The sequence below is a fragment of the Camelus bactrianus genome, chromosome 7 (genome assembly GCF_048773025.1).
Source record: "Camelus bactrianus isolate YW-2024 breed Bactrian camel chromosome 7, ASM4877302v1, whole genome shotgun sequence".
Classification (NCBI taxonomy): domain Eukaryota; kingdom Metazoa; phylum Chordata; class Mammalia; order Artiodactyla; family Camelidae; genus Camelus; species Camelus bactrianus.
In genome coordinates this window covers 75,571,934-75,591,320 of record NC_133545.1, presented here as the reverse complement: position 1 = coordinate 75,591,320, position 19,387 = coordinate 75,571,934, and the positions used below count along the sequence as shown (strand labels likewise).

Sequence of the window (19,387 nt, the reverse complement as noted above, 5' to 3'; positions counted from 1 at the left end):
GCAGACCTTTTTGAGTCACTCTATTTAATGTCTGCTCTTATATCCATTATTCCATTGAACTCTCTTGTTAATCGACTTGATCTGTAAATCTTGGTCAGTACATAGAGGAATGGCACCCACTTTAACTTATAGTCATAATTGAGTATGGTCATAAGTGAACATTATGACCATATATATTTTATATTTTATATTTTACTTATATTTTACTTTCCTATACTTTTTAAAAACAGCTTTATTTCAGTATCATTTATATGCCTTAAAATTAACCTGTTATTAACCTGTTATACATGCCTATTTGCAGTCTCTATGCTTTTTGGAAAGTATAGTTCTATTTATAATTCTAATTATAAGGACATTTCAGCTTAAAGAAAAAAACACTGAGCCTATGACACTAATCATCAGCAGGAAAGTGAAACAGTACTTATTAACTCCCTCTCTTGAGATTAAAAAATGAACGTATTTACTATTTTTCACCTTACTATTCCTCACACTCGCTATTTTTTTTAAATAATTCAGATTTTCTACCAAGCTTATAAATAATAAACTAGTATTTATTTTCTCTCAAGAATTATTTCTTACAATTACATTCTCAGTAAACAAATGTGCAACAATTAAGAATTAAATCTGCACAACCAATTTCAATGTTCACAATTATTCCTTTTATAACATGAACTCCCTTGTTTGTTTTTATGCATTTCTTTCTTGGCTAAAGAATGCCTGTGAGTAAAATTTTCAGGATTAATATAAATGACACATTTTCTAAGTTCTAAATCTGAGAATGTCTTTCTGATTCTTTTAGGCATATATGATTTAGAATTGCTAGGTCACAAATGTCTCTCCTAAAATTCTGTTGACACAGTGTTCATCTTACGGAGAGGTCTAAGACTAACTTGCCTTTTTATTCCACTGTAGGAAACTTTTTTTCCTCTTACTGAATGCTTGCCAGAATTTTTTTCTTTACCGTTGAAATTCAAAAATATCACACATTTAGATTATAGCTATTTTCATTAATTTTTCCTGAAACATGGTAAACTCTTTCAGTCTGTAGATTCAAGTCTTCCTCCAGCCCTGGAGCATTATCTTCTATTTATATCAATGAATTCTGTATATGTTCCATTTCTTCTTGAACCTTCTGTTAGAAACACCAGTTACCATGTGCTAGATTATAGTTTCTCATCTCCACATCTAACATTTCTTAATTTTCATTTCTCAGTATATATACATGTATATCTCTACAAGGATATTACTTTAAGTAATATAATAGTTAATATCTATTAAGGACTCACTATATGCCGGGCATATGGATTATCTGAATGAATCTTCATAAGAAAATTCTATGAGATGGGTTCTGTTATAGCCTCATTCTGCAGTTGAGAAACATGAGGCTCCAACAAAATATAATTACATGTTCAAGGTTGCATAGCTAGTAAGTGATGGAGTTATGACAGGAAGGCAATCCTTCTGCATGTTCTTTGCTGTGCTCTTAATCACTATGCTTAAGAATATAATATATATCATAATGAAACAGATAAGAATTTATAATAACAAATAGAAAGTGTTTTTTCCCATTAAATCTATGCCATCAGCAGAATTCAGTGTTTCTGCTCTAGTCAGAGCATTTTCATATAACCAGCCCAATAAATACTCAAATATGGCATTTCACAGCATGATAAGCATGAGATTTGATAAAGCCTGGGATAGCACTGTGACTGGGGTCCCAGACTGGGGTTCCACCCACACCTATTGCTTCCTCTACATAGCAGAGCAGCCCTCTTCCCCCATCTCTAGTTCCCATAAGGTTCAAAATGGACCTACACACATACACAAAACTTTGGGACTTCCTCCCTCAATAGCTTGGGGGGTTTCTGCTCTATTGGATGCTGTCCTAGAAGCATTAACTGGTGCACCTACAGGAAAGTCCACTAGCCAATGTGTCTGTTATATCACCTTCTTCCTCAAATGTCCTGTTTCCTTACTGCCAGTCTGGACAATTAAAATAGTTGACTTGTCTTAAGACTTTTAAAAAAGAAGCTCTTTATTATTTCAGATATGGTAATTCTCTCAGATATTTCATGATCCTTAAAAAACAAAACACAAAGCAAACAAACAAACAAAAAAACCCTTTACTAGACTCTGGGAATTAGGAAGGGACTCAATTTTTATATTCAAGAAAGCATCATAATGGACAGGCACACTTACAAACTTACAAGGGAAATATCCAATGTTGGCAGTTAGTTTAGTCTGGTTCAGGCGAGTTTTCACTGAGGAACACCCAGGAAGTGTGGAATGTCCCCCCAGATTACCTTGAATTCCCCGAGGATCAATTTGGAGGCCTGGCTCTGCCCTGCAGCAGCACCAGGGATCTGCCAGTCAATCTAGATTACCAAGTTTGCCCTAGAAGTAGACCTGGCTAGACTGACATTGGCAAGCAACAGTGAGGTGTGTATCCCTAGGCCATCTGGCACTATTTCTTTTAAAACTACTGTGCTTAGTTCACAAAATAAAAGTCAGCACACTCACCTGATATAATTGATTATTCGTTTCAGAATTCAGGAGCAATATTGTAGATGATGTATAGGGAGACAAGAATAAATTGAACCCAAAGCATAAAACACACACATACACACACACACACGCACACACAGATATACTGAGCTCTTTGAAAGACTCAACTAAGAAAAATGCAAATCACAGACTGGGAGAAAAGATTCAAAATCTATAGATATATCGAAGGACTCATACCAAGGATATATGAAGAAGTCTCACACCAAACTCTTACAAAAGATCTGAAAAGATGCTCCACTGAGGAAGATACACCAGTGGCCAAGAAGTACGTAAAAGGATGCCTAACATCATCATTAGTCATCAGAGAAACGCAAATTAAAACAGTAAGATACCATCATACATCCATTAAATGGCCATATTCAAAGGATGGACAATACCAAGTGTGAATGAAGATGTGGAGAAAGTGGAACTCTCATACATTGCTGGCAGGAATGTAAAGTGATACAGCCACTTTGCAAAACAGCAGTTTCTTACAAATTAAACATGCACTTACTATGTCCAAGAAATTCCATTCCTAGGTATTTACCCAAGAAAAATGAAAAGATGTATCATCACAGACTTGCACCTGAATGCTCAAAGCAATACCAAGCAATATTCAAGCAATACGAATACTTCATTCGTAACAGCATTCGTAACCTGGAAACAACATAAATACTCATCAACAGATCTAAGTGTAGTACAGCTACACAACAGAATACTATTCAGTAATGAAAAGCAAGGAACTACTGATAAACACAGTAATTCTGTTGAATTTGAAAAGCAGGCTCTGTGAAGGAAGCAAAATAAGACTACATACAGTGTATTCCAATTCTCTGAAATTGAAGAAAACGTCAACTTGTCTATAATGACAGACAGTTAATCAGTGGTTGCCTGGGTCAAGGATGAAGGAAATGACTGCAAAGGTGCAGGAGGAAAGTTTTGGGGGTGACAGAAATCGTCTACCTCTTGATTGTGATAGTGTCACTGAGGTATATAGTTTGTCAAAACTCTCAACTGCACGCTGGAAATGAGTGCATTTTATTAGGTGAAAATTACAGCCCCAAGGAGTTGATATATTTTTTAAAAACTAAGCTGAAAGTAAATTTCATTTGGGAAACCTCAGAATTCTAGTGCAGTACTCCATCCATTTTGTTTTCACAAGACGGAATTTTCACAAGAATTGAAGAAGCCATAGGCAAGTAAACTCTAGGTTTCTAAGTTAAAGCAAATAAAAACTAAGCTACTATTATTGAGAAGTCCCAGGGAAATTCAGGAAGCATTATTTGTTTGTTTTTTTTTTTTCATTGGCAGGTTTGTCCTTCCCAGGGGTTATGTAATGCTGAGAAGACAGTTCGATGGTCTGGGTTGGGGATGAAGGTGAAATGCGGAGCAGTCACTGTTTTGCCAAATGTCACAGAAAATGGTGAAAGAGTCAACTTATGCTAATTGATCCAGTTCCTCACAGGTGCAAGCTTATTCTTCAGAAAAACCAATAGATGGTTTTAAGTACCCCAAGCAATGAGGTTTCTGTCATTTCTTTAAAAATTGATTCCAAAAAAATAAAGATGTTGTGATGAAGAGATGCTTTTCCAAAGCATTCAGTTGAAGTGCTTCTATCCTTAAATTCTTCCTTTTCGTGTACCTTTGTGACACATCAAAACTGATTTCCTTTCTTTTCCTATAAAACATGGAGCTACATCTCCCTTCAAGTAACAAGCAGGGAAACAAAGAGACATTTTCACAGTTAAGTGTGTTTTGCAAGAGGCATTCAGCGTTTTACTGCACCCCATGATCCCCCTTTCTCTCGGTCACCTTTCCTAGGATGGTTTAAATCAGGCCCCTGCAAGGGTGGTAGGTGAATCAGCAAATTCTTCCTTATACCCTGTGATTAGACAAGGGATGGAACTTTACAAGATGTCACAATGAATCCAGTCCCCTCCCACCCACAACAATCGGGATATTTTCAACCTTTCTGCAGTCCTAATGGAGTTAGCTGGGAGCTGGAAACTGTCCAGATATTTGGGGAAATGTAGCCAACTGGTGATGTTTCCTTTTTGCCCTTACCAAGCAAAATTTCCAACAAGAAAATCAAGCTTTATACTACATCACATATCAAAATTTTAAAGTCATAACCCAGGTATATACATACCAACTACAACATTAACTTGCTTTGCAGGAAGCCTAGAACTTTCAAAGAAAAAACTATACATTCTGAAGTGTAGAAGTATAACTATTATTGGTAAGATGACTAAAATAGCCTAATTCGCCAATATATACTTGCAGTGAGGAGGAGCGTAGCCACAGCTTGCCTGCCAGCCCAGAGTACCAGAGTCTTCACCAACACGTCACCACACTTCATCAAGCTTATTATCTTCTTCTTGTCCACCCAAGGAGCATGTTTTGATGAAAGCTTTTCTAGAACTTTTCTGGAGCAAAAATTCCTTCTCACAATGCAACTTTTCAAAACCTCCTGCCACTTCAGCCCCATCTTACCAACATGACAACCTCCATATCAAGAAAAATAGCAGAGATATTATAAGCGGAATGGAAAGGAGACAACTCCCAACGTCACCCTTGCTTCTACTGAGGAGATGACTGGATTTACCTAACATCTCTCTTCCTATGGGCTCTTGGCATTTGATGATACATTGAAAAGTTCCATACGAAAACTTCGTTACACTTCATTCACTGCAGTTAGCACTACCTGAAAACAGATACTTTCTATTTGTGCATAGTTTAACATAGAAGATGAAGGCAGACAGCTATAACAATGCCAAGACAATGCAGGATGCTAGAGAACTGTAATAATGCATTCTCTGGAAAATAAAGTTAGAAAAATACTAGCCCATGAAGGTTTGCCTCCAGAAACCAACTACTTAAGTGGAGGGCCCAGGATAGTGTCTGTGAGACTTCCTTTGCACACATTATTTCTACCAAATCCATTAATTTTTTCTGGGGTCAAATCTTATAAATCTAAATGCTGTCAAGATTTTCTTCTTCTGTGAACTCGTAGCCAGTAAGAAATTTAACCAGGTGTAATTTTGAGTCTTGTTAGTTTTTTATTACTTTGATTACTTTTCATCAAGTCCAATCTTTCCCAGGTCAGTTTTTACAGATTTCAATTTTACCCAACAGATTTGGTTTTACAATTAGTTTACCAAACATACCAAATTTTACCATGCGCAGTGTTTGTCATTTTCATTTTTACTTGGCATTATTATTTCTAAGAAGGACTTTATATGGGTTTTTTTTTTTTTTTTTTTTTGGTCTCTTAGGTCCTAGCACAGTGCTAAGAACATGGTAAATGTGAAATTATTTTTTGGAACCCACACTTCTAGTGGGCTCCAAAACTATCTGCACTAGCATTAGTCCCTCTGATGCCATTTATGGGAGTTTGTTACAAAACCATCCTGTTAGATCAAGGCAGGGCTCTGGGGGTTTCTAACACCCCAGACAACCCCCACCTAGTGCTTCTTGTGCTGTGTCTTAATTTCCATTTCTCATTTGTGTCTCTCACCCATCCCGATCTCTAATCTGCAAAGAAACTTTAATTTCCATTCACAGATAACAGAATTATCCCCCAAATCAACAGTATTCAAGACATGTTTATTTCCAGCTTGGGAGTTGATGGGCTGGCAGGTTACAGCACAACATCAATAACAGAAAGCAAAAATAACTTCAGAAATATTAAAAACATATATAATACTCTGAACCAAGTGTTTTCTAGGTTCATCCAACTAAAAATTCACTTCATTTATTTCACAATTTTTCCTGAAATGTGACTGATACTGTGCAAATTAGTAAAGAAAGACTTTTTTCTTTGAAGTTATTTCCAAGTAAAATTCAAGCACCTTGTTGTCTTGAAAATTTTGCTTACAGCAGAATATGCTGATGGATACACTATTCCATTAGACGTTACATGGAGGAAAAGGTCTAATAGTCAAATAAGTAGAACATGTTGGATGAACAAAGTTCACAAGCATTATTTACTATGGAATTTCTCAACCTTTAATATGTTAGTGCTTTATGAATCTTTAGTAGAGGACTAGAGCAGTTCACAAACTTATTTGCCTACAGAAGGGTTTTTCTTAAAAAACATCTCTCAAGAAAACTTTTTTTGCATGTTTAAACCATAGACATTTTCCTTTACTCTGAAGTATAGTCAATGACTGGCACAGAGTATTTTATCTGGATTCATTCATTATTCAATCATTCACTGGTTAATATATAATAAAATCACAACCAGCTGATCCTAGGAATAATAGGATGTGGACAGAATCCAGAAAGCATTGAAGTCACAGAGGAATCAAGAACTATGCTAATACTCAGACACAAGCATCAGATTTACTGCTCCTATTGGTCCCACATCAACATCATATATTCAGAACTGCAACCATGAATTTTTGTTTCACAGGCTCCCTGACCAGAAAGGGACAAAAGCCTAAAAGTTAACGTATACGTGAGAAAGTAGCTTCCTCACAGCCACCCAGGCCATTAGAGGCTGGATTTTTATGTTGTGGGTGGACATCTGAGTCCTTTCAGCTATAAGACTAAAGTCATGTTTAGGTCCTGACCACTCTGGCTGAGTTCATACTGTTTTTAATGGCTGTTTGGAACAGTAACAAATTATCACCAAAGAGGAAATGGTTCTGAAAGAGCGAGGTTATTCTTAAATGGACTGTAACTTTCACTGAAAGGAATTAACTGGCCATTAACAATCCACCCACCAAAAAATTTTATTCTCTCTGATGTTTTTAATGTGCAGTGAGAGAATTCTGGTCCACTTTTGGTCTGGATAAATCTGTCAGGGAAAATATATAACTCCCACATGTATATTCACAGAATGGGAGAACACTCACATGCTGTGTGCATATCCCAGACAGCTCACTTTATTTTGCTGCAATGCTATTTTTCTGTGCAAAATTATGCACATTTACTCTTATAAGTATTCTAAAATGTCACTTTCAAATTCTAAGCATAAGAGTACCACATAGCCTACTGAACCAATCATGGATGTGTAACATTCATATTGTAACTCATCTGGAAAAAAAGAAAATTTGCCTAATCTCAGTTGGGAAAAGTCATGGTAATATTGTTACTCCAGAACTTGCAAGCTAAGGAATGAAAGCCTCAAGTTCAATTCCAAAGTGAAAAGAATGAGTTATATTCTGAAACTTGGAGAACTAGAAAGCAACTAAAAAGTAAGAGAAAGACATCATCAACTGGAAAACACAGAATCAAGTGAATTAGACTCTTGTCCTAAGAAAGAACCATACCCAAACAATTCTCCTCTAATGTCAAATTCTCTCATCCCCTGTGGGTAACACTGGGGGAGAAAAACCCTTGTTTTAAATCATTTTGATGTTGTAGGAAAAAGAAAGTTGAAAGTGGGAGACAGGTTTATTTAAAAAATAAATAAATAAACTAGGTAGACAGGCTTCTTTTAAAGACTGAAGCCAAAGCACATTGTCTGGAGTCTCTTTAGGTATGGTCTAGAACTCTACAGTTTTCTTATGCATTCAAGAATTCATGACTGGATAAAGAAGCTGTGGTATATTTATACAATGAAATACTTCTCAGCCATAAAAAGGAATAAAATAATGCCATTTACAGCAACATGGATGGACCTAGAGATCATCATTCTAAGTGAAGTAACCCAAAAAGAGAAAGAAAAATATCATATGATATCACTCATATGTGGAATCAAAGGAGGAGGAGGAGAAGGAGAAGAAGAAACAAATGAACTCATCTACAAAACAAAAACAGACTAAAAGACATAGTAAACAAACTTATGGTTGTGGGGAGGGAAAGGGGTTGGAAGGGATAAATTGGAAGTTTGAGATTTGCAAATATTAACTACTGTATATAAAATAGATAAACAACAAGTTTCTTCTGTATAGCATAGGGAACAATATTCAATATTTTGTAGTCTTGTAGTAGCCTATAATTAAAAGAATGTGAAAATGAATATATGTATGTATTTGTATGACTGAAACAGTAATGCTGTTCACCAGAAATTGACCAATTGTAAACTATGTTTCAATTTTAAAAGATTAAAAAAAAATAATTCAGAAGAACTATAGTAGCTTTTTCTCAACTAAGAAGACCACAGGACCATAGAAGATTAAAGAGTTCAAAACAGGAAAGAGCACTGTTTGCAAACCGTATGGTTTATTACGATGTGGTTGGATGAGAGAGGCAGACTAAGTAGCAGTTTAGAAAATGGACTCTGGAACCATATATGTGAGTTCAGATCTCAGCTCTGTCTCATCAGCTTGACTATCTTGGGAAAGTTGGAAAGTCATATAACTTCTTTGTTCCTGGGTTTCTTCATCTGTGAAATGGGAATAATAGTACCACATATGCCTGCTGGGTAATATTGTCTATCACCTTCAAACCCACCCTTTTATACTCTATTCTTTGATACTAGGGCTAGGACTCTGCAAGCCATATTTCTGCTTTGCCATATTGTTCCTTTTCAGGCTCTGCAATGAACAGGATAGGGGAAGGGGCTAGAAAGCTGGAAGAGGAAAAAAGGACTTCTTGATCTTCCTGTCAGTTGTCCTAACCTTTCTTCTTTTTCCCATTAGGGGAAGTTAGTTCCAGTAGCAGCAGTTGACTCTAGTTTGCAGTTTTCCCAACACTCCAAAACCCAGTCTCATTGTACCCTCTTCATAGACACCAGTACCAGCTGGGCAACATCGTCCCCTTAGAGGACTAAGCTCCTTCTCCAAGCTCCTGAGTCTTATAATTTTAATCTCTTCCCATTGTCCCTCCATCCTCAGGTGTATTGTCTGCATCTTGCAATATTTGCCTCCATGAAGCTCTTATATTATTTTTTGCCTTTTCAGTTCTTCAATATGTGGTTACCATGTATATTAACAGGGTTAATAATTCTTCATATTAAGTTTTCTCTATTAAAATAGCTGATGTGTGAAAAGACCAGCTTGGGATATAGTTTGGGAGAAAACACTGGCAAATTATGTATCTGATAAAGTATTTGCATCCAGGATATATAAAGAAGTCTTCCAACTCAAAAATAAAAAGATAAGCAGTAAGCAAGAGACTTGAATAGACTAATATGCCAAATAAGACATATGAATGGCTAATAGGCACATGAAAAAGTGCTCAAAATGATTATTTATTTGAGAAGTGCAAATTAAAACCATAATGAGATACCACTAAACACCTACCAGTAATGCTATAATCAAAAGGACAGACAACACTGAGTATGGGGAAGAATGTGGAGAAACTGGAACTCTAATACCTTTCTCATCGGAGTGTAAAATGGTACATCCACTGTGGAAAATAGTCTGGCAGTTTCCTAAACAGTTATTCATAAACTTACCCTACAACTAAGTAATTCTAGTCCTAGGAATCTTTCCAAAAGAAATGAAAACATATGTCCACACATTATTCATAATAGTCAAAACCGGAAAAAAATGTAAATGTCCATCAACTGGGAAATTAATAAACAAATGTGGTATAACCATATAATAAATCCAATTCAGCAATGAAAAGGAATGGACTTCAGTTTCATGCAACTACATGTACGATGTTCAAAAGCATTATGCTAGTGAAAGACACCAGACACAAAATACCACAGACTGTGCAATTCCATACCTATGAAAAATCCAGAAAAGGTATATCTGTGGAGATACAAAGCAAGCAAGTGGCTGCACGAGGTGGGGAACGGGAGCAGGTATTGACTGCAAACAGGTTCCAGGGAGTTCTAGGGGGAGGGGTGATGGAAATGCTCTAAAACTGGACTATGGTGATAATTGCACAGCTTATAAATTTACTACAAATCATTGAATTGCACACTTAAAATAGATATATTTTATGGTATATAAATTATACGCAGTAGAGCTGTTAAAAATGGCATGATTTCTGTCTGCTAGATAGACCCTGACAGATACAACCCTCTTAGGGCTGCTGTGAATAAAAAGCAAGTTAATATGAGAAGATGTGTAAAATAACATCAGGCACGTAGTAAGTGTGATCTAAGTGTTAACACTTACATTATTATTAGTTTGTACCACGATAAATTAAACATTATATATCATCGCTCTTGGCACAATGCGTGGCACATAGTAGGTATCAAAGCAGAACAAGCTAGCCAGGTCCTTCTAAGAGGCCAGTATGAGGTATCCAAAAGGAGACAGCCTCATCGAAACCATAGAACTACTGGTCTGTGGGAATGCTATGCAAAGAAAAACAAAAAAGCATGCGCACACACACACACACACACACACGCACATACACACACAGTCATATTTCAAAAGAGGACAAAGATACTGGGGCTGGGAGTCAGGGTCAGGAAAGGAGAGGAAAGACTTAGGCAGAGGCAGGAACAAAGAGATAAAAAGCCAGGAAATGCTGATGAGCATAAAGGAGCAGATTGCAAACTGGAGAAGTGGGGCTCCACCTCCCCCACCCCATTCAGGTAGTTGGATGTCTCCAAGCCTTGGCCAGGGTCCTGCAGCTTCTCACTAAGCTAAAATCAGACTGGAAAGTTCTAAACGGAACTATTCAGGCTCCTTCCTTCCTTTCTCCCTCACACTTCCTTTCAAAAGAAGCTGGACGAAGGTTATAACCACAAGGAAAATGTTCAAACCCAAACTGTCCTGCTGGGGGAAATAAAAGTGCAGGACCCACAGCAAGGCTGCCTGGCGAAGCCTCCTAATTCAGCCCTCCTGAATTCCACAGGACACCTAAATCACATGCGCCGCTGCCAATGAGCTGACAGCTTCACTCAGTACCGCTCTCTGTGGATAAACAACCTAGCAAGAGCACTGAATGCCCAATGAGGGGAAAGCTGGGTTCACAGGCAAGAAGCGACAGTCAAAGAATTAGAATGACAAATGTCTAAGTGCTTCTGGGCTAAAGGCTTAAAGTTCAGAAGTACAAGATGGAAAAGTAAGCACTGGGGATGTAGCTAGCTACTTCTACTAAAAGGACCATTACGGAGATGCAATTTTTTTCCTCATGTCTTTAGATGAAATTTTAAAAACTTTTTACTGTGGGATACTTGCCCCCTCCTTAAGTCCCATCAACCCCACAGCAACTGCCCCTTTCATCTGCAAGTCACAACAATGCAACTTCATTTGCCTAGGCAGCCAAAAACAAAAACAGACAAACCAAAACACACACATTTTTTTCCAAATATGTGAATAACTCTAGAATTTCCAATTTGGAAAACATACATCCGCTATGGTGATGTTTCCAATTCCACTATTTTTAACTGGGGTCCTCATTATGACAGCAGCCTCCTACTTCCACCTACTGAAAATCCAATAATCTATATCCCAAAGCCATCAACAGCCCATTGCATCTGTGCTAACAGTAATACTAGGTAGAGGTTAACATTGAAACCTACCTTAAGACACGAAGCTTGAGGGTAGCAACATACCAATTCCCTAATTTGGAAATAGGGGAACAAGAGAAATGTACACGCAGGTTAAACATAGGGCATTTAATTCCCAAGCTGGAGATTAAGGGGTTACCCTGAAATTTATAGCCCATAAGGCTGTCAGAGCTCAGCACTGAAATGGTTCTAATGATCAAAGGCATTATTTGTATTCAGTAAGGTAGAAACTTCACAGAACCTCTCAAAATTAAGAATGTCTCTCTGGTATTTTAGTTTGATCATCAGAACCTGGCTAAATCCACCCCAATATAATTAACCCACAAACTCTATAGCAAAACTTTAACCACTTCTCAGATAAATTTTAATAGCAGAATAACAGAGCAAGAGGACCCCATGCACTTCAGACTTCATTACGGTTAGAAAACATGCTTCAGGACATTCACAACTAAGTTATGAAGTATTATCATAAATATGTAATTAATAACCATCCACAGTTAGCAAAATACATGGGGAAAAAACCTACAGTCAGCAGTGCTGGCTGTTGATTTATTTGTTTTTGCTTTCCTGGTTATTTTTCAAAATTCAACAATCCACAAATACATTCACCCATCTATAATACAAGTTAGCTGGATTCTCATTTCTGTTTCATTTTCTCTGTATTATATTTACTACATCTCCTGAAATGACTCTTTATCAAGATTGTAGTCAAAGCCATGACCATAAAATGTATTCATACAGGCAAGCAGAAGGATGTAATTTTGTATTAGGATGCTAGCAAAAACCCTTTCTATAGAAGTGGGAGGCGCGGATGGTATAGGCAGGGAAATCACCCCTTATTTGTGGAGCCAGTCATAAAGAGAGGAAAGGAAAACCTCTGTCAGGGTGTTTGGCAGGAGAAACTAGGTCACCTCCTCTGAATGAAATGAGACCTCCACATGTCAACCTCGTCTACAGCTCAGTCATTGCAGCATTTTCTTCCTGATTCCATTATTTGCCATCATTCTGGACAACATTCAGGTTGTTTTTCTTCCAAAAAGACTGACTAAGCATCCACTATGTGCCTGACAACATGCTAAGGGTCAGGATATCAAACTACAAGAGACTTTTGGCCCTGGCCTTACGGGGCTCACAGTCTAGCACTCTGCCCTCCCTCTTCCTCAATCTTCTCAAAAAGAGAATGTAATTCTGACTCTATTTCAATCACTCATGGTTCTTAGAACATCTTTTCCGATCACTATTTTGCCTCTAGTGTTTCCTGAGTGTCTAAAAACATCCTTTCCTTCCAATCTTTCCCACACTCTTCTGTCTACTGATCCTTCTCTAGTCCCTCATAGAGACCACAGAAAACGTCAAACTCTCTGTTTTTCTCCCAAGCCAGTTTGCCAAGGCAATCATTCCAAGGTGGCCCTGTCTTCCACTTCAACTCCCTTACCCCTTGTCTTGGTGTGTCAGATCATAAAAAATATGGTAACTGGATCCACAGCAATTCCCATTGTTCAACTTCAGTGGAGTCCTTTCCACACCTCAAAATGTTACCCTCTCGATAAATCTCTTGATCACTCTCCACACAGTTATTCCAAACTTTTTCTCAACATCTTAGTATATCCGTCTCCCCTCCCTGCCCACATATCCAAGGGAGATGACCAAGGAGGCATGACGCTTTTTATCTTCTTGATAGATTACCTCATCCTTGTCACTACCTGGATTGCCACCCACTGTGTCCCCGCCCCCACCCATCTTACCTCTCTGAACTGAATCCCCCACATTGACCTTCTGATCACTCTCTCTCACCTCCTTCATAACCTTGCTACCACAGAAATTTCCTTTCTCCTGCTCCTTCAGTAACCCTCTCAGCTAACCCCTTCTCTCAGTGTAAGTACAAATACTCTAAAATCTCTCCTAGCCTAACACAGAAATGTCTCAGTGCTGCTGTCCCTCTGAACTGACCATTTCCTCCTTTATTTTCATTGCCAAATTTAGAGCTACAATCCTCTCCAATTAAGACAGCAAAGTTATATGACCTGCCCATGGTTACACAACTTGTGCATGTTAGAGTGGGTCAAAACACAAGGATACTACAGTTCTTCACTGAGAAATGATTTCCTTCCTCCTAACACTTTGTTCTCTCTCCCCAGCACCTAAATACTAAGCATGACTGTACCACGTCATTTTCCACACCTAGAACTTGCCCCCAAGACCAGAGTACAATTTTGGTAGAAGATCTGGGTTCTCTGGATTTCTGAACCAGGCTAAATGGACATAAAAATCTAATGTCTACTGTCAGATTTGCTGTTATTTGTTTGCAGCTATTTTTCTTCTTGCAAAACCTCTGTAATGTGTGTGTTATGTGTGTGGTTAATGTTCCTTTTACATTTGCTCTGTTTGGTTGTGTTTCCAGCTCACAGAGAAAATGTAGCCCACAACAAAAGAAGCTGCTGGACCACATGCTGAAAAGGGCAACCACTCATACACAAGCCCTCTACCACCATCACGCTGTAATATTATCCAACTGTGCCTATCGCCAAAGGCTCTTATTAGATGTTCAAGACAAAATCTTTGAGTAATAATTGCCTGTCTGTCTCCTCTGTCTCCAGGCCATCTAGGAAATGGCTAAATCCCAAGATTAGCTGTAGGTGGCTGATTTGCAGGCAAGAACTTTTACAGAGCATCCTCATTGTTACTCTACTTCTAACCTTCAAATATAGGAACTTTCAACTGCAGCACTTGGGTTCTCTGAATTTTCATGAGCCCACATAGGAAAGTCAACATCGGAATTAAATCTATTCCAAGCCATGATGATCTTAATAGCTTAAACTTGTTAACCTATTAACAAAAAAATTAAAAAGGAGGAAGCTTGTAAAAATGAATTAAATCAAACCTACTCTGGGAGACTCTATGATCAATCACCACTCTCTGGTATTCTTCCTACTTTTTCAATGAAATGTGAATAGAGGTAGCATGTCACTCTGGGTGAAAGCTTTAAGAGGGTACACACACTTCACCAGTCCCTCTTCCCTCTGCCTCTTGGGCTAAACAAGGGAAAGCAAAGTGAGATGCCTATGGTACAGAATTTAGGAGGTGTTCACTCCCAGGGTTGTGTAAATGCAGCGTTGGCACTTGTATGATCCTGAGAGTGAGGGCCAGTGGTGCCTTGCTTGCGTCACCCTGGAGCCAGCACCATGAGATAGCAGCTGTCCATCCTTCTGGATCCCCAAGGGAGGATGCTATCCACATGAGGCCACCCTGCCACCCACATGCATGTGTAGTGAGAGAAATAAGTTGTGGTTAAATCACTGAGATCCTGAAGGCTGTTTCTTACCGCAGCAAAACCTTGCCACATGTAGCCATCCTCCCAACATTACAAATTAAAAACAACTTAAGACTTCAGTAGGAGTCAATTATATTCATACATAGCATAGAAGAAACAGCATGAGTGGGGCTGTTAGACAGACCTAGATCTGTTTCCTAGAGATACCTTTCCAGAATTTTTTTTTCCAGAATTAAAGAAAACTATTCAGGCAAAGGTCCTGGCACAATGTATGAGTTCAAAACTTGGCAATGGTCATATTTATTATATATGATGAGTTTACTAATTCCAACCTCCTTGGGAATCTGAGGCTTAATCTACACAGTGTCTCAGAGGGTCCCCAGCAGATGGAGCCCAGGTTGTCCACAGGTTCACCATCCCTCAATAGATATGAATAGAAAGCCTGGATTTTATCCCAGGAAAACACCTTCTATTGGCTTTCCCTTTTCCTTCTCTTAATCTCCCTGCTCCTCACTTTTATTTCTCAGGAGCACCTCCCCAAAACTGTTTTTTAAAAAACTCGAGACAGATTTATATATCTTGGAATCACACTGGTCTCTCTCATGGCTCCAAGATTTCCTTGTTAGTTCAGCCCCATTACAAACACGTGTTTAACCATCAAATCTGAATTGTTTTACTAGAAACCTATTGTGTTGTGAGTCAGAGATGAAGATCATTACCCCAAGGCCCTCTGTGTGTCATTAATAATAATGTCTTATACTTCTCACCGTCTTTCCTCAAGAAGCACGAACACTGCCTATTCGTTATATCATGACTCTTCATGGCAGCCCATGAGGAAGCGTGGGATGAGGGCCGCTATTACCCACCCTGCCCTTTCTCTTCAGTGCCCACTCTCAAGTAGGAAAGTTCAAAAGCAATTTAAAAATTAAAGTTTTTTTACAAAAATCAATCATGACAGATTTTCCAGATGCTATCTAGAATATACCTTCACAATGTGCAACAATTATTGCAGCCCTTCATGCCAACAGATTAAAGTTACACCAAAAAATCAATAGAAATCTATAAATAAAATCAATCTGCTCTGCTAGAAGGCTCCTGAAACAATGGAAACAATGGTATTGTCTTCCCACCAGCCTTAAAAGGGGGTGACACCACTTTGGTTTAGGGGAGAGATTGGCAAACTTTTTCCACAAAGAACCAGGTAGGAAATACTTCAGGCTCTGTGAGCTGTATCACTGTTGCCGCTACTCACCTCTGCACTTGTAGCACAAATGCAGCCATAAATGAATGGGCATGTTTGGGTCCCCATAAAACTTTATTTATGGACCCTGGCATGTGAATTTCATATAATTCTTAAGTCACAGAATATTCTTCTTTGGATTTTTTTTCAACCACTAAAAAAATGTAAAAATCATTCTTTGCTTGGTTTTTGTACAAAAACAGACAGCAAGAGGGGTTTGGCCTACAGGCTAAATAGCTGCCCAGTTCTTAGTTTAGGGGCCAAAATGGGGGACTTTTGAGTCCTTAGAGCAGATGATGTCCCCAATTTCACTCTCCCTGAAGTCTTTTTCTATATTCTTTCATTGTTTTCATCTTGGGCAAGAATGTATGTAAATATATAAACACACACACACACATACACACACACACACACACACACACAAAAGAGAAAGCATGTTAAAAAATACATGTATCCGCTGTGGAAATCAACTTCCCTAAAGCTGAAAACACAATGAATAGAAAGCCTGGATTTTATCATCAAGTCTGTCACTGCATTTATTATTCCAGGTGCTGGCTGACCCATCCTCAGGCACAGAAACTGATGGCCTGTCTTCACGTGCAGTTAGCTCATCCCTGGTCTCCTACTTCCCCTGCCCAGTCTCCCTCTGGTCTTCCCTTTCTCCCAGATGCACCTGGATGCCTTCACCCGATTAATCCAATAAGCACTCACTCAGGTCTTACTCTATGCCAGGCTCTGTGCCAGCAAGAATAATGGATGACAAGTGTGACCACAGACACCTGGGCAGGTTTACAGCAAGCATAGAAGCATGTGTGGTTAACTGTGGGACATGATATCTGGGATCACAAGGCTCCAAAGAAGAGGTTATGCTTGAGCTGTGTTTTCTAAGAGAATAGATGACCTTCAAGTGAATCAACTGCCGTTACCCCAGTCTCCCATCAGGAAACATCCCCTGATTGCCCTGTCTCCTTTAAAGTTGTAGGTGCCCTATGCCCTGTTTTTTGGGGACTACTTGCTAAGGACTGAATGTTTGTGTTCTCCCTTCCCAAAATTCATATGCTGAAATCCTAACCCTCAAAGGTGATGGTATTAAGAGGTGGGGCCCTTGGAAGGTGCTTAATTCACAAGGTGGAACCCTCATGAATGGGGTTAGCATCTTATAAAAAAGGCCCCGAGAGCTTGCTTGCACCTTCCACCAAGAAGGGATACAAGGAGAAGTCTGTGACCCCGAAGAGAGCTCTCACTCAAACACATTGGCACTGTGGTCCTAGGCTACCAGCCTTCAGAACCATGAGCAATAAATTTCTGATGTTTATAAGTTAACCAGTCTGTGATATTTTGTGATAGCAGCCCAAACAGACTCAGAACTTAGATCTGTAGTTGAAAATCCTTGTTAGCATGCAGCAATGGAAAGGATCAGACTGTCCTGAGTTTGAAGTCAACTCTGACACTTAGTATCTGTGTGACTTTGGGGAAGTTATTCACCTTTCTCAGTGTCAGTTTTATGATAAGATACACACTGCACAAAATTGTTAGAAAAAATAAAATCACAGCTAACCTTAGACATCCAACACACTACATCACACTCAAATAATCATCTTTCAAGACATGTCCCTGAAAGATGGGCCAGCCTGAAGCGTGGACCCCAACAGTGACCACTGATGATACAGTTGGGCAAGATTCTTCTTCTTTAAATATAAAGCTACTCATAGGTTCCCATCTGCCAGACTCAGGGACCTGAATAAGTCAAAGGAGGCCTGAGATGTGTTAAGTTGGCTGATTCAGGTCTATGGGAAAAAACCACATCAAATTGGACTTAGCTTTTTTATACATTTATCGAGTCCTTTAAGGATGAGAACATTCACATTCACACCTCAAAAAATTAATTGTGTCAAAAATCTGTTTTCTAAAGGCTGAATTCAGTTATACATGAAATAAGCATTTATGATAATGAGTCACTTTTAAATTTCATTTTTAACTTGTAAAAATGACATAAATGAAGCCGAACATGAGACCCCCCCCACAAAGATTCTTTCAGTTGTCTGAAGTCCTGCTTATACCAGTAAATAAATTCCTTCTTCATGACTTCAAATATTTAATGTTGCTTCTAAAAGAGTTGAAAACATTTCCAAGGTGAAATCCCTGGGTTGAGAGCATGAAACATGCAATGTGTTGTTTCCAGTTGAGATGGAAGAACCACGAAGATGATAAACAGAAGGACATTCTGAGCTGGCTCTCTCTGTGCGGCTCTGCACATCAGCTCTCAACACATGCCCCACGCAGCCTCTTCCAGGGAAGGCCCATTTCACTCCCCCGCCCCAGGGCACTGTCAGAGCCCATTTTTTTGGTGATCCATAACTCTAGTTGGGAATTCATCTATGTCTATCAGTATCAACAAATTTGAAAATCATTTCTCTGAACTGTCACCACTGCAAAAGGATCATTATACTGACATCCACTGTGCACCAAGAGAGAGCTCGTGCTATACACAGAGGAAAGGACCCACACATCACAGTTCCCCATAAAGAGCAAGTCAGAAAAGCATTTATCGAGAAGAAAAGAGCCATGGCAGTAAAGTATTCCCAGGAACACCAGTACAACAGCCAAGCTAAATCTCAGTTTTCTTTCTGACTGCCCAGAGATTCATGACCATCTTCCCAATTGGTACTCTCTAAACAAAAGCTCCCTGTATCTGAAGATCTCCATCACCTGCTCTGTGAAAGCCACCCAATTCTGTATTATCTTCATTACTCAATATGCTTTCAAGTTGTCTAAGCAAAGCCCGCCTGTGCCTTCACAGTATAAGCTGGAGATTCAGAACAATAGGCTTGAGCAATGTCCATCTCAAGTGTATAAGGGAGCTGAGGCTGCCACTTGTCAAGGACCTGAATCCCTTGCTTAAGCAAAGGTAAAAAACACCAAATTGGCAATTTGAAATTACATCCTACCAACCTGCAATGAGAGA

At 38.8% G+C, this 19,387-nt stretch overlaps 1 protein-coding gene across 9 annotated transcripts in view; it reads right to left on the bottom strand.

Moving 5' to 3' along the window:
- Nucleotides 1-19,387, bottom strand: part of LHFPL3 (LHFPL tetraspan subfamily member 3) — a 554,580-nt gene that overhangs the window by 425,364 nt on the left and 109,829 nt on the right. Inside the window, exon 4 of one of the 9 annotated variants that reach the window (XM_074367632.1) lies at nt 11,924-11,963. The exons of the other annotated variants lie outside the window; for them this stretch is intronic. The gene's annotated coding sequence lies outside the window, so the exon portion shown is untranslated. The remainder of the gene's footprint in view (nt 1-11,923; nt 11,964-19,387) is intronic. 9 annotated transcript variants of the gene reach the window in all.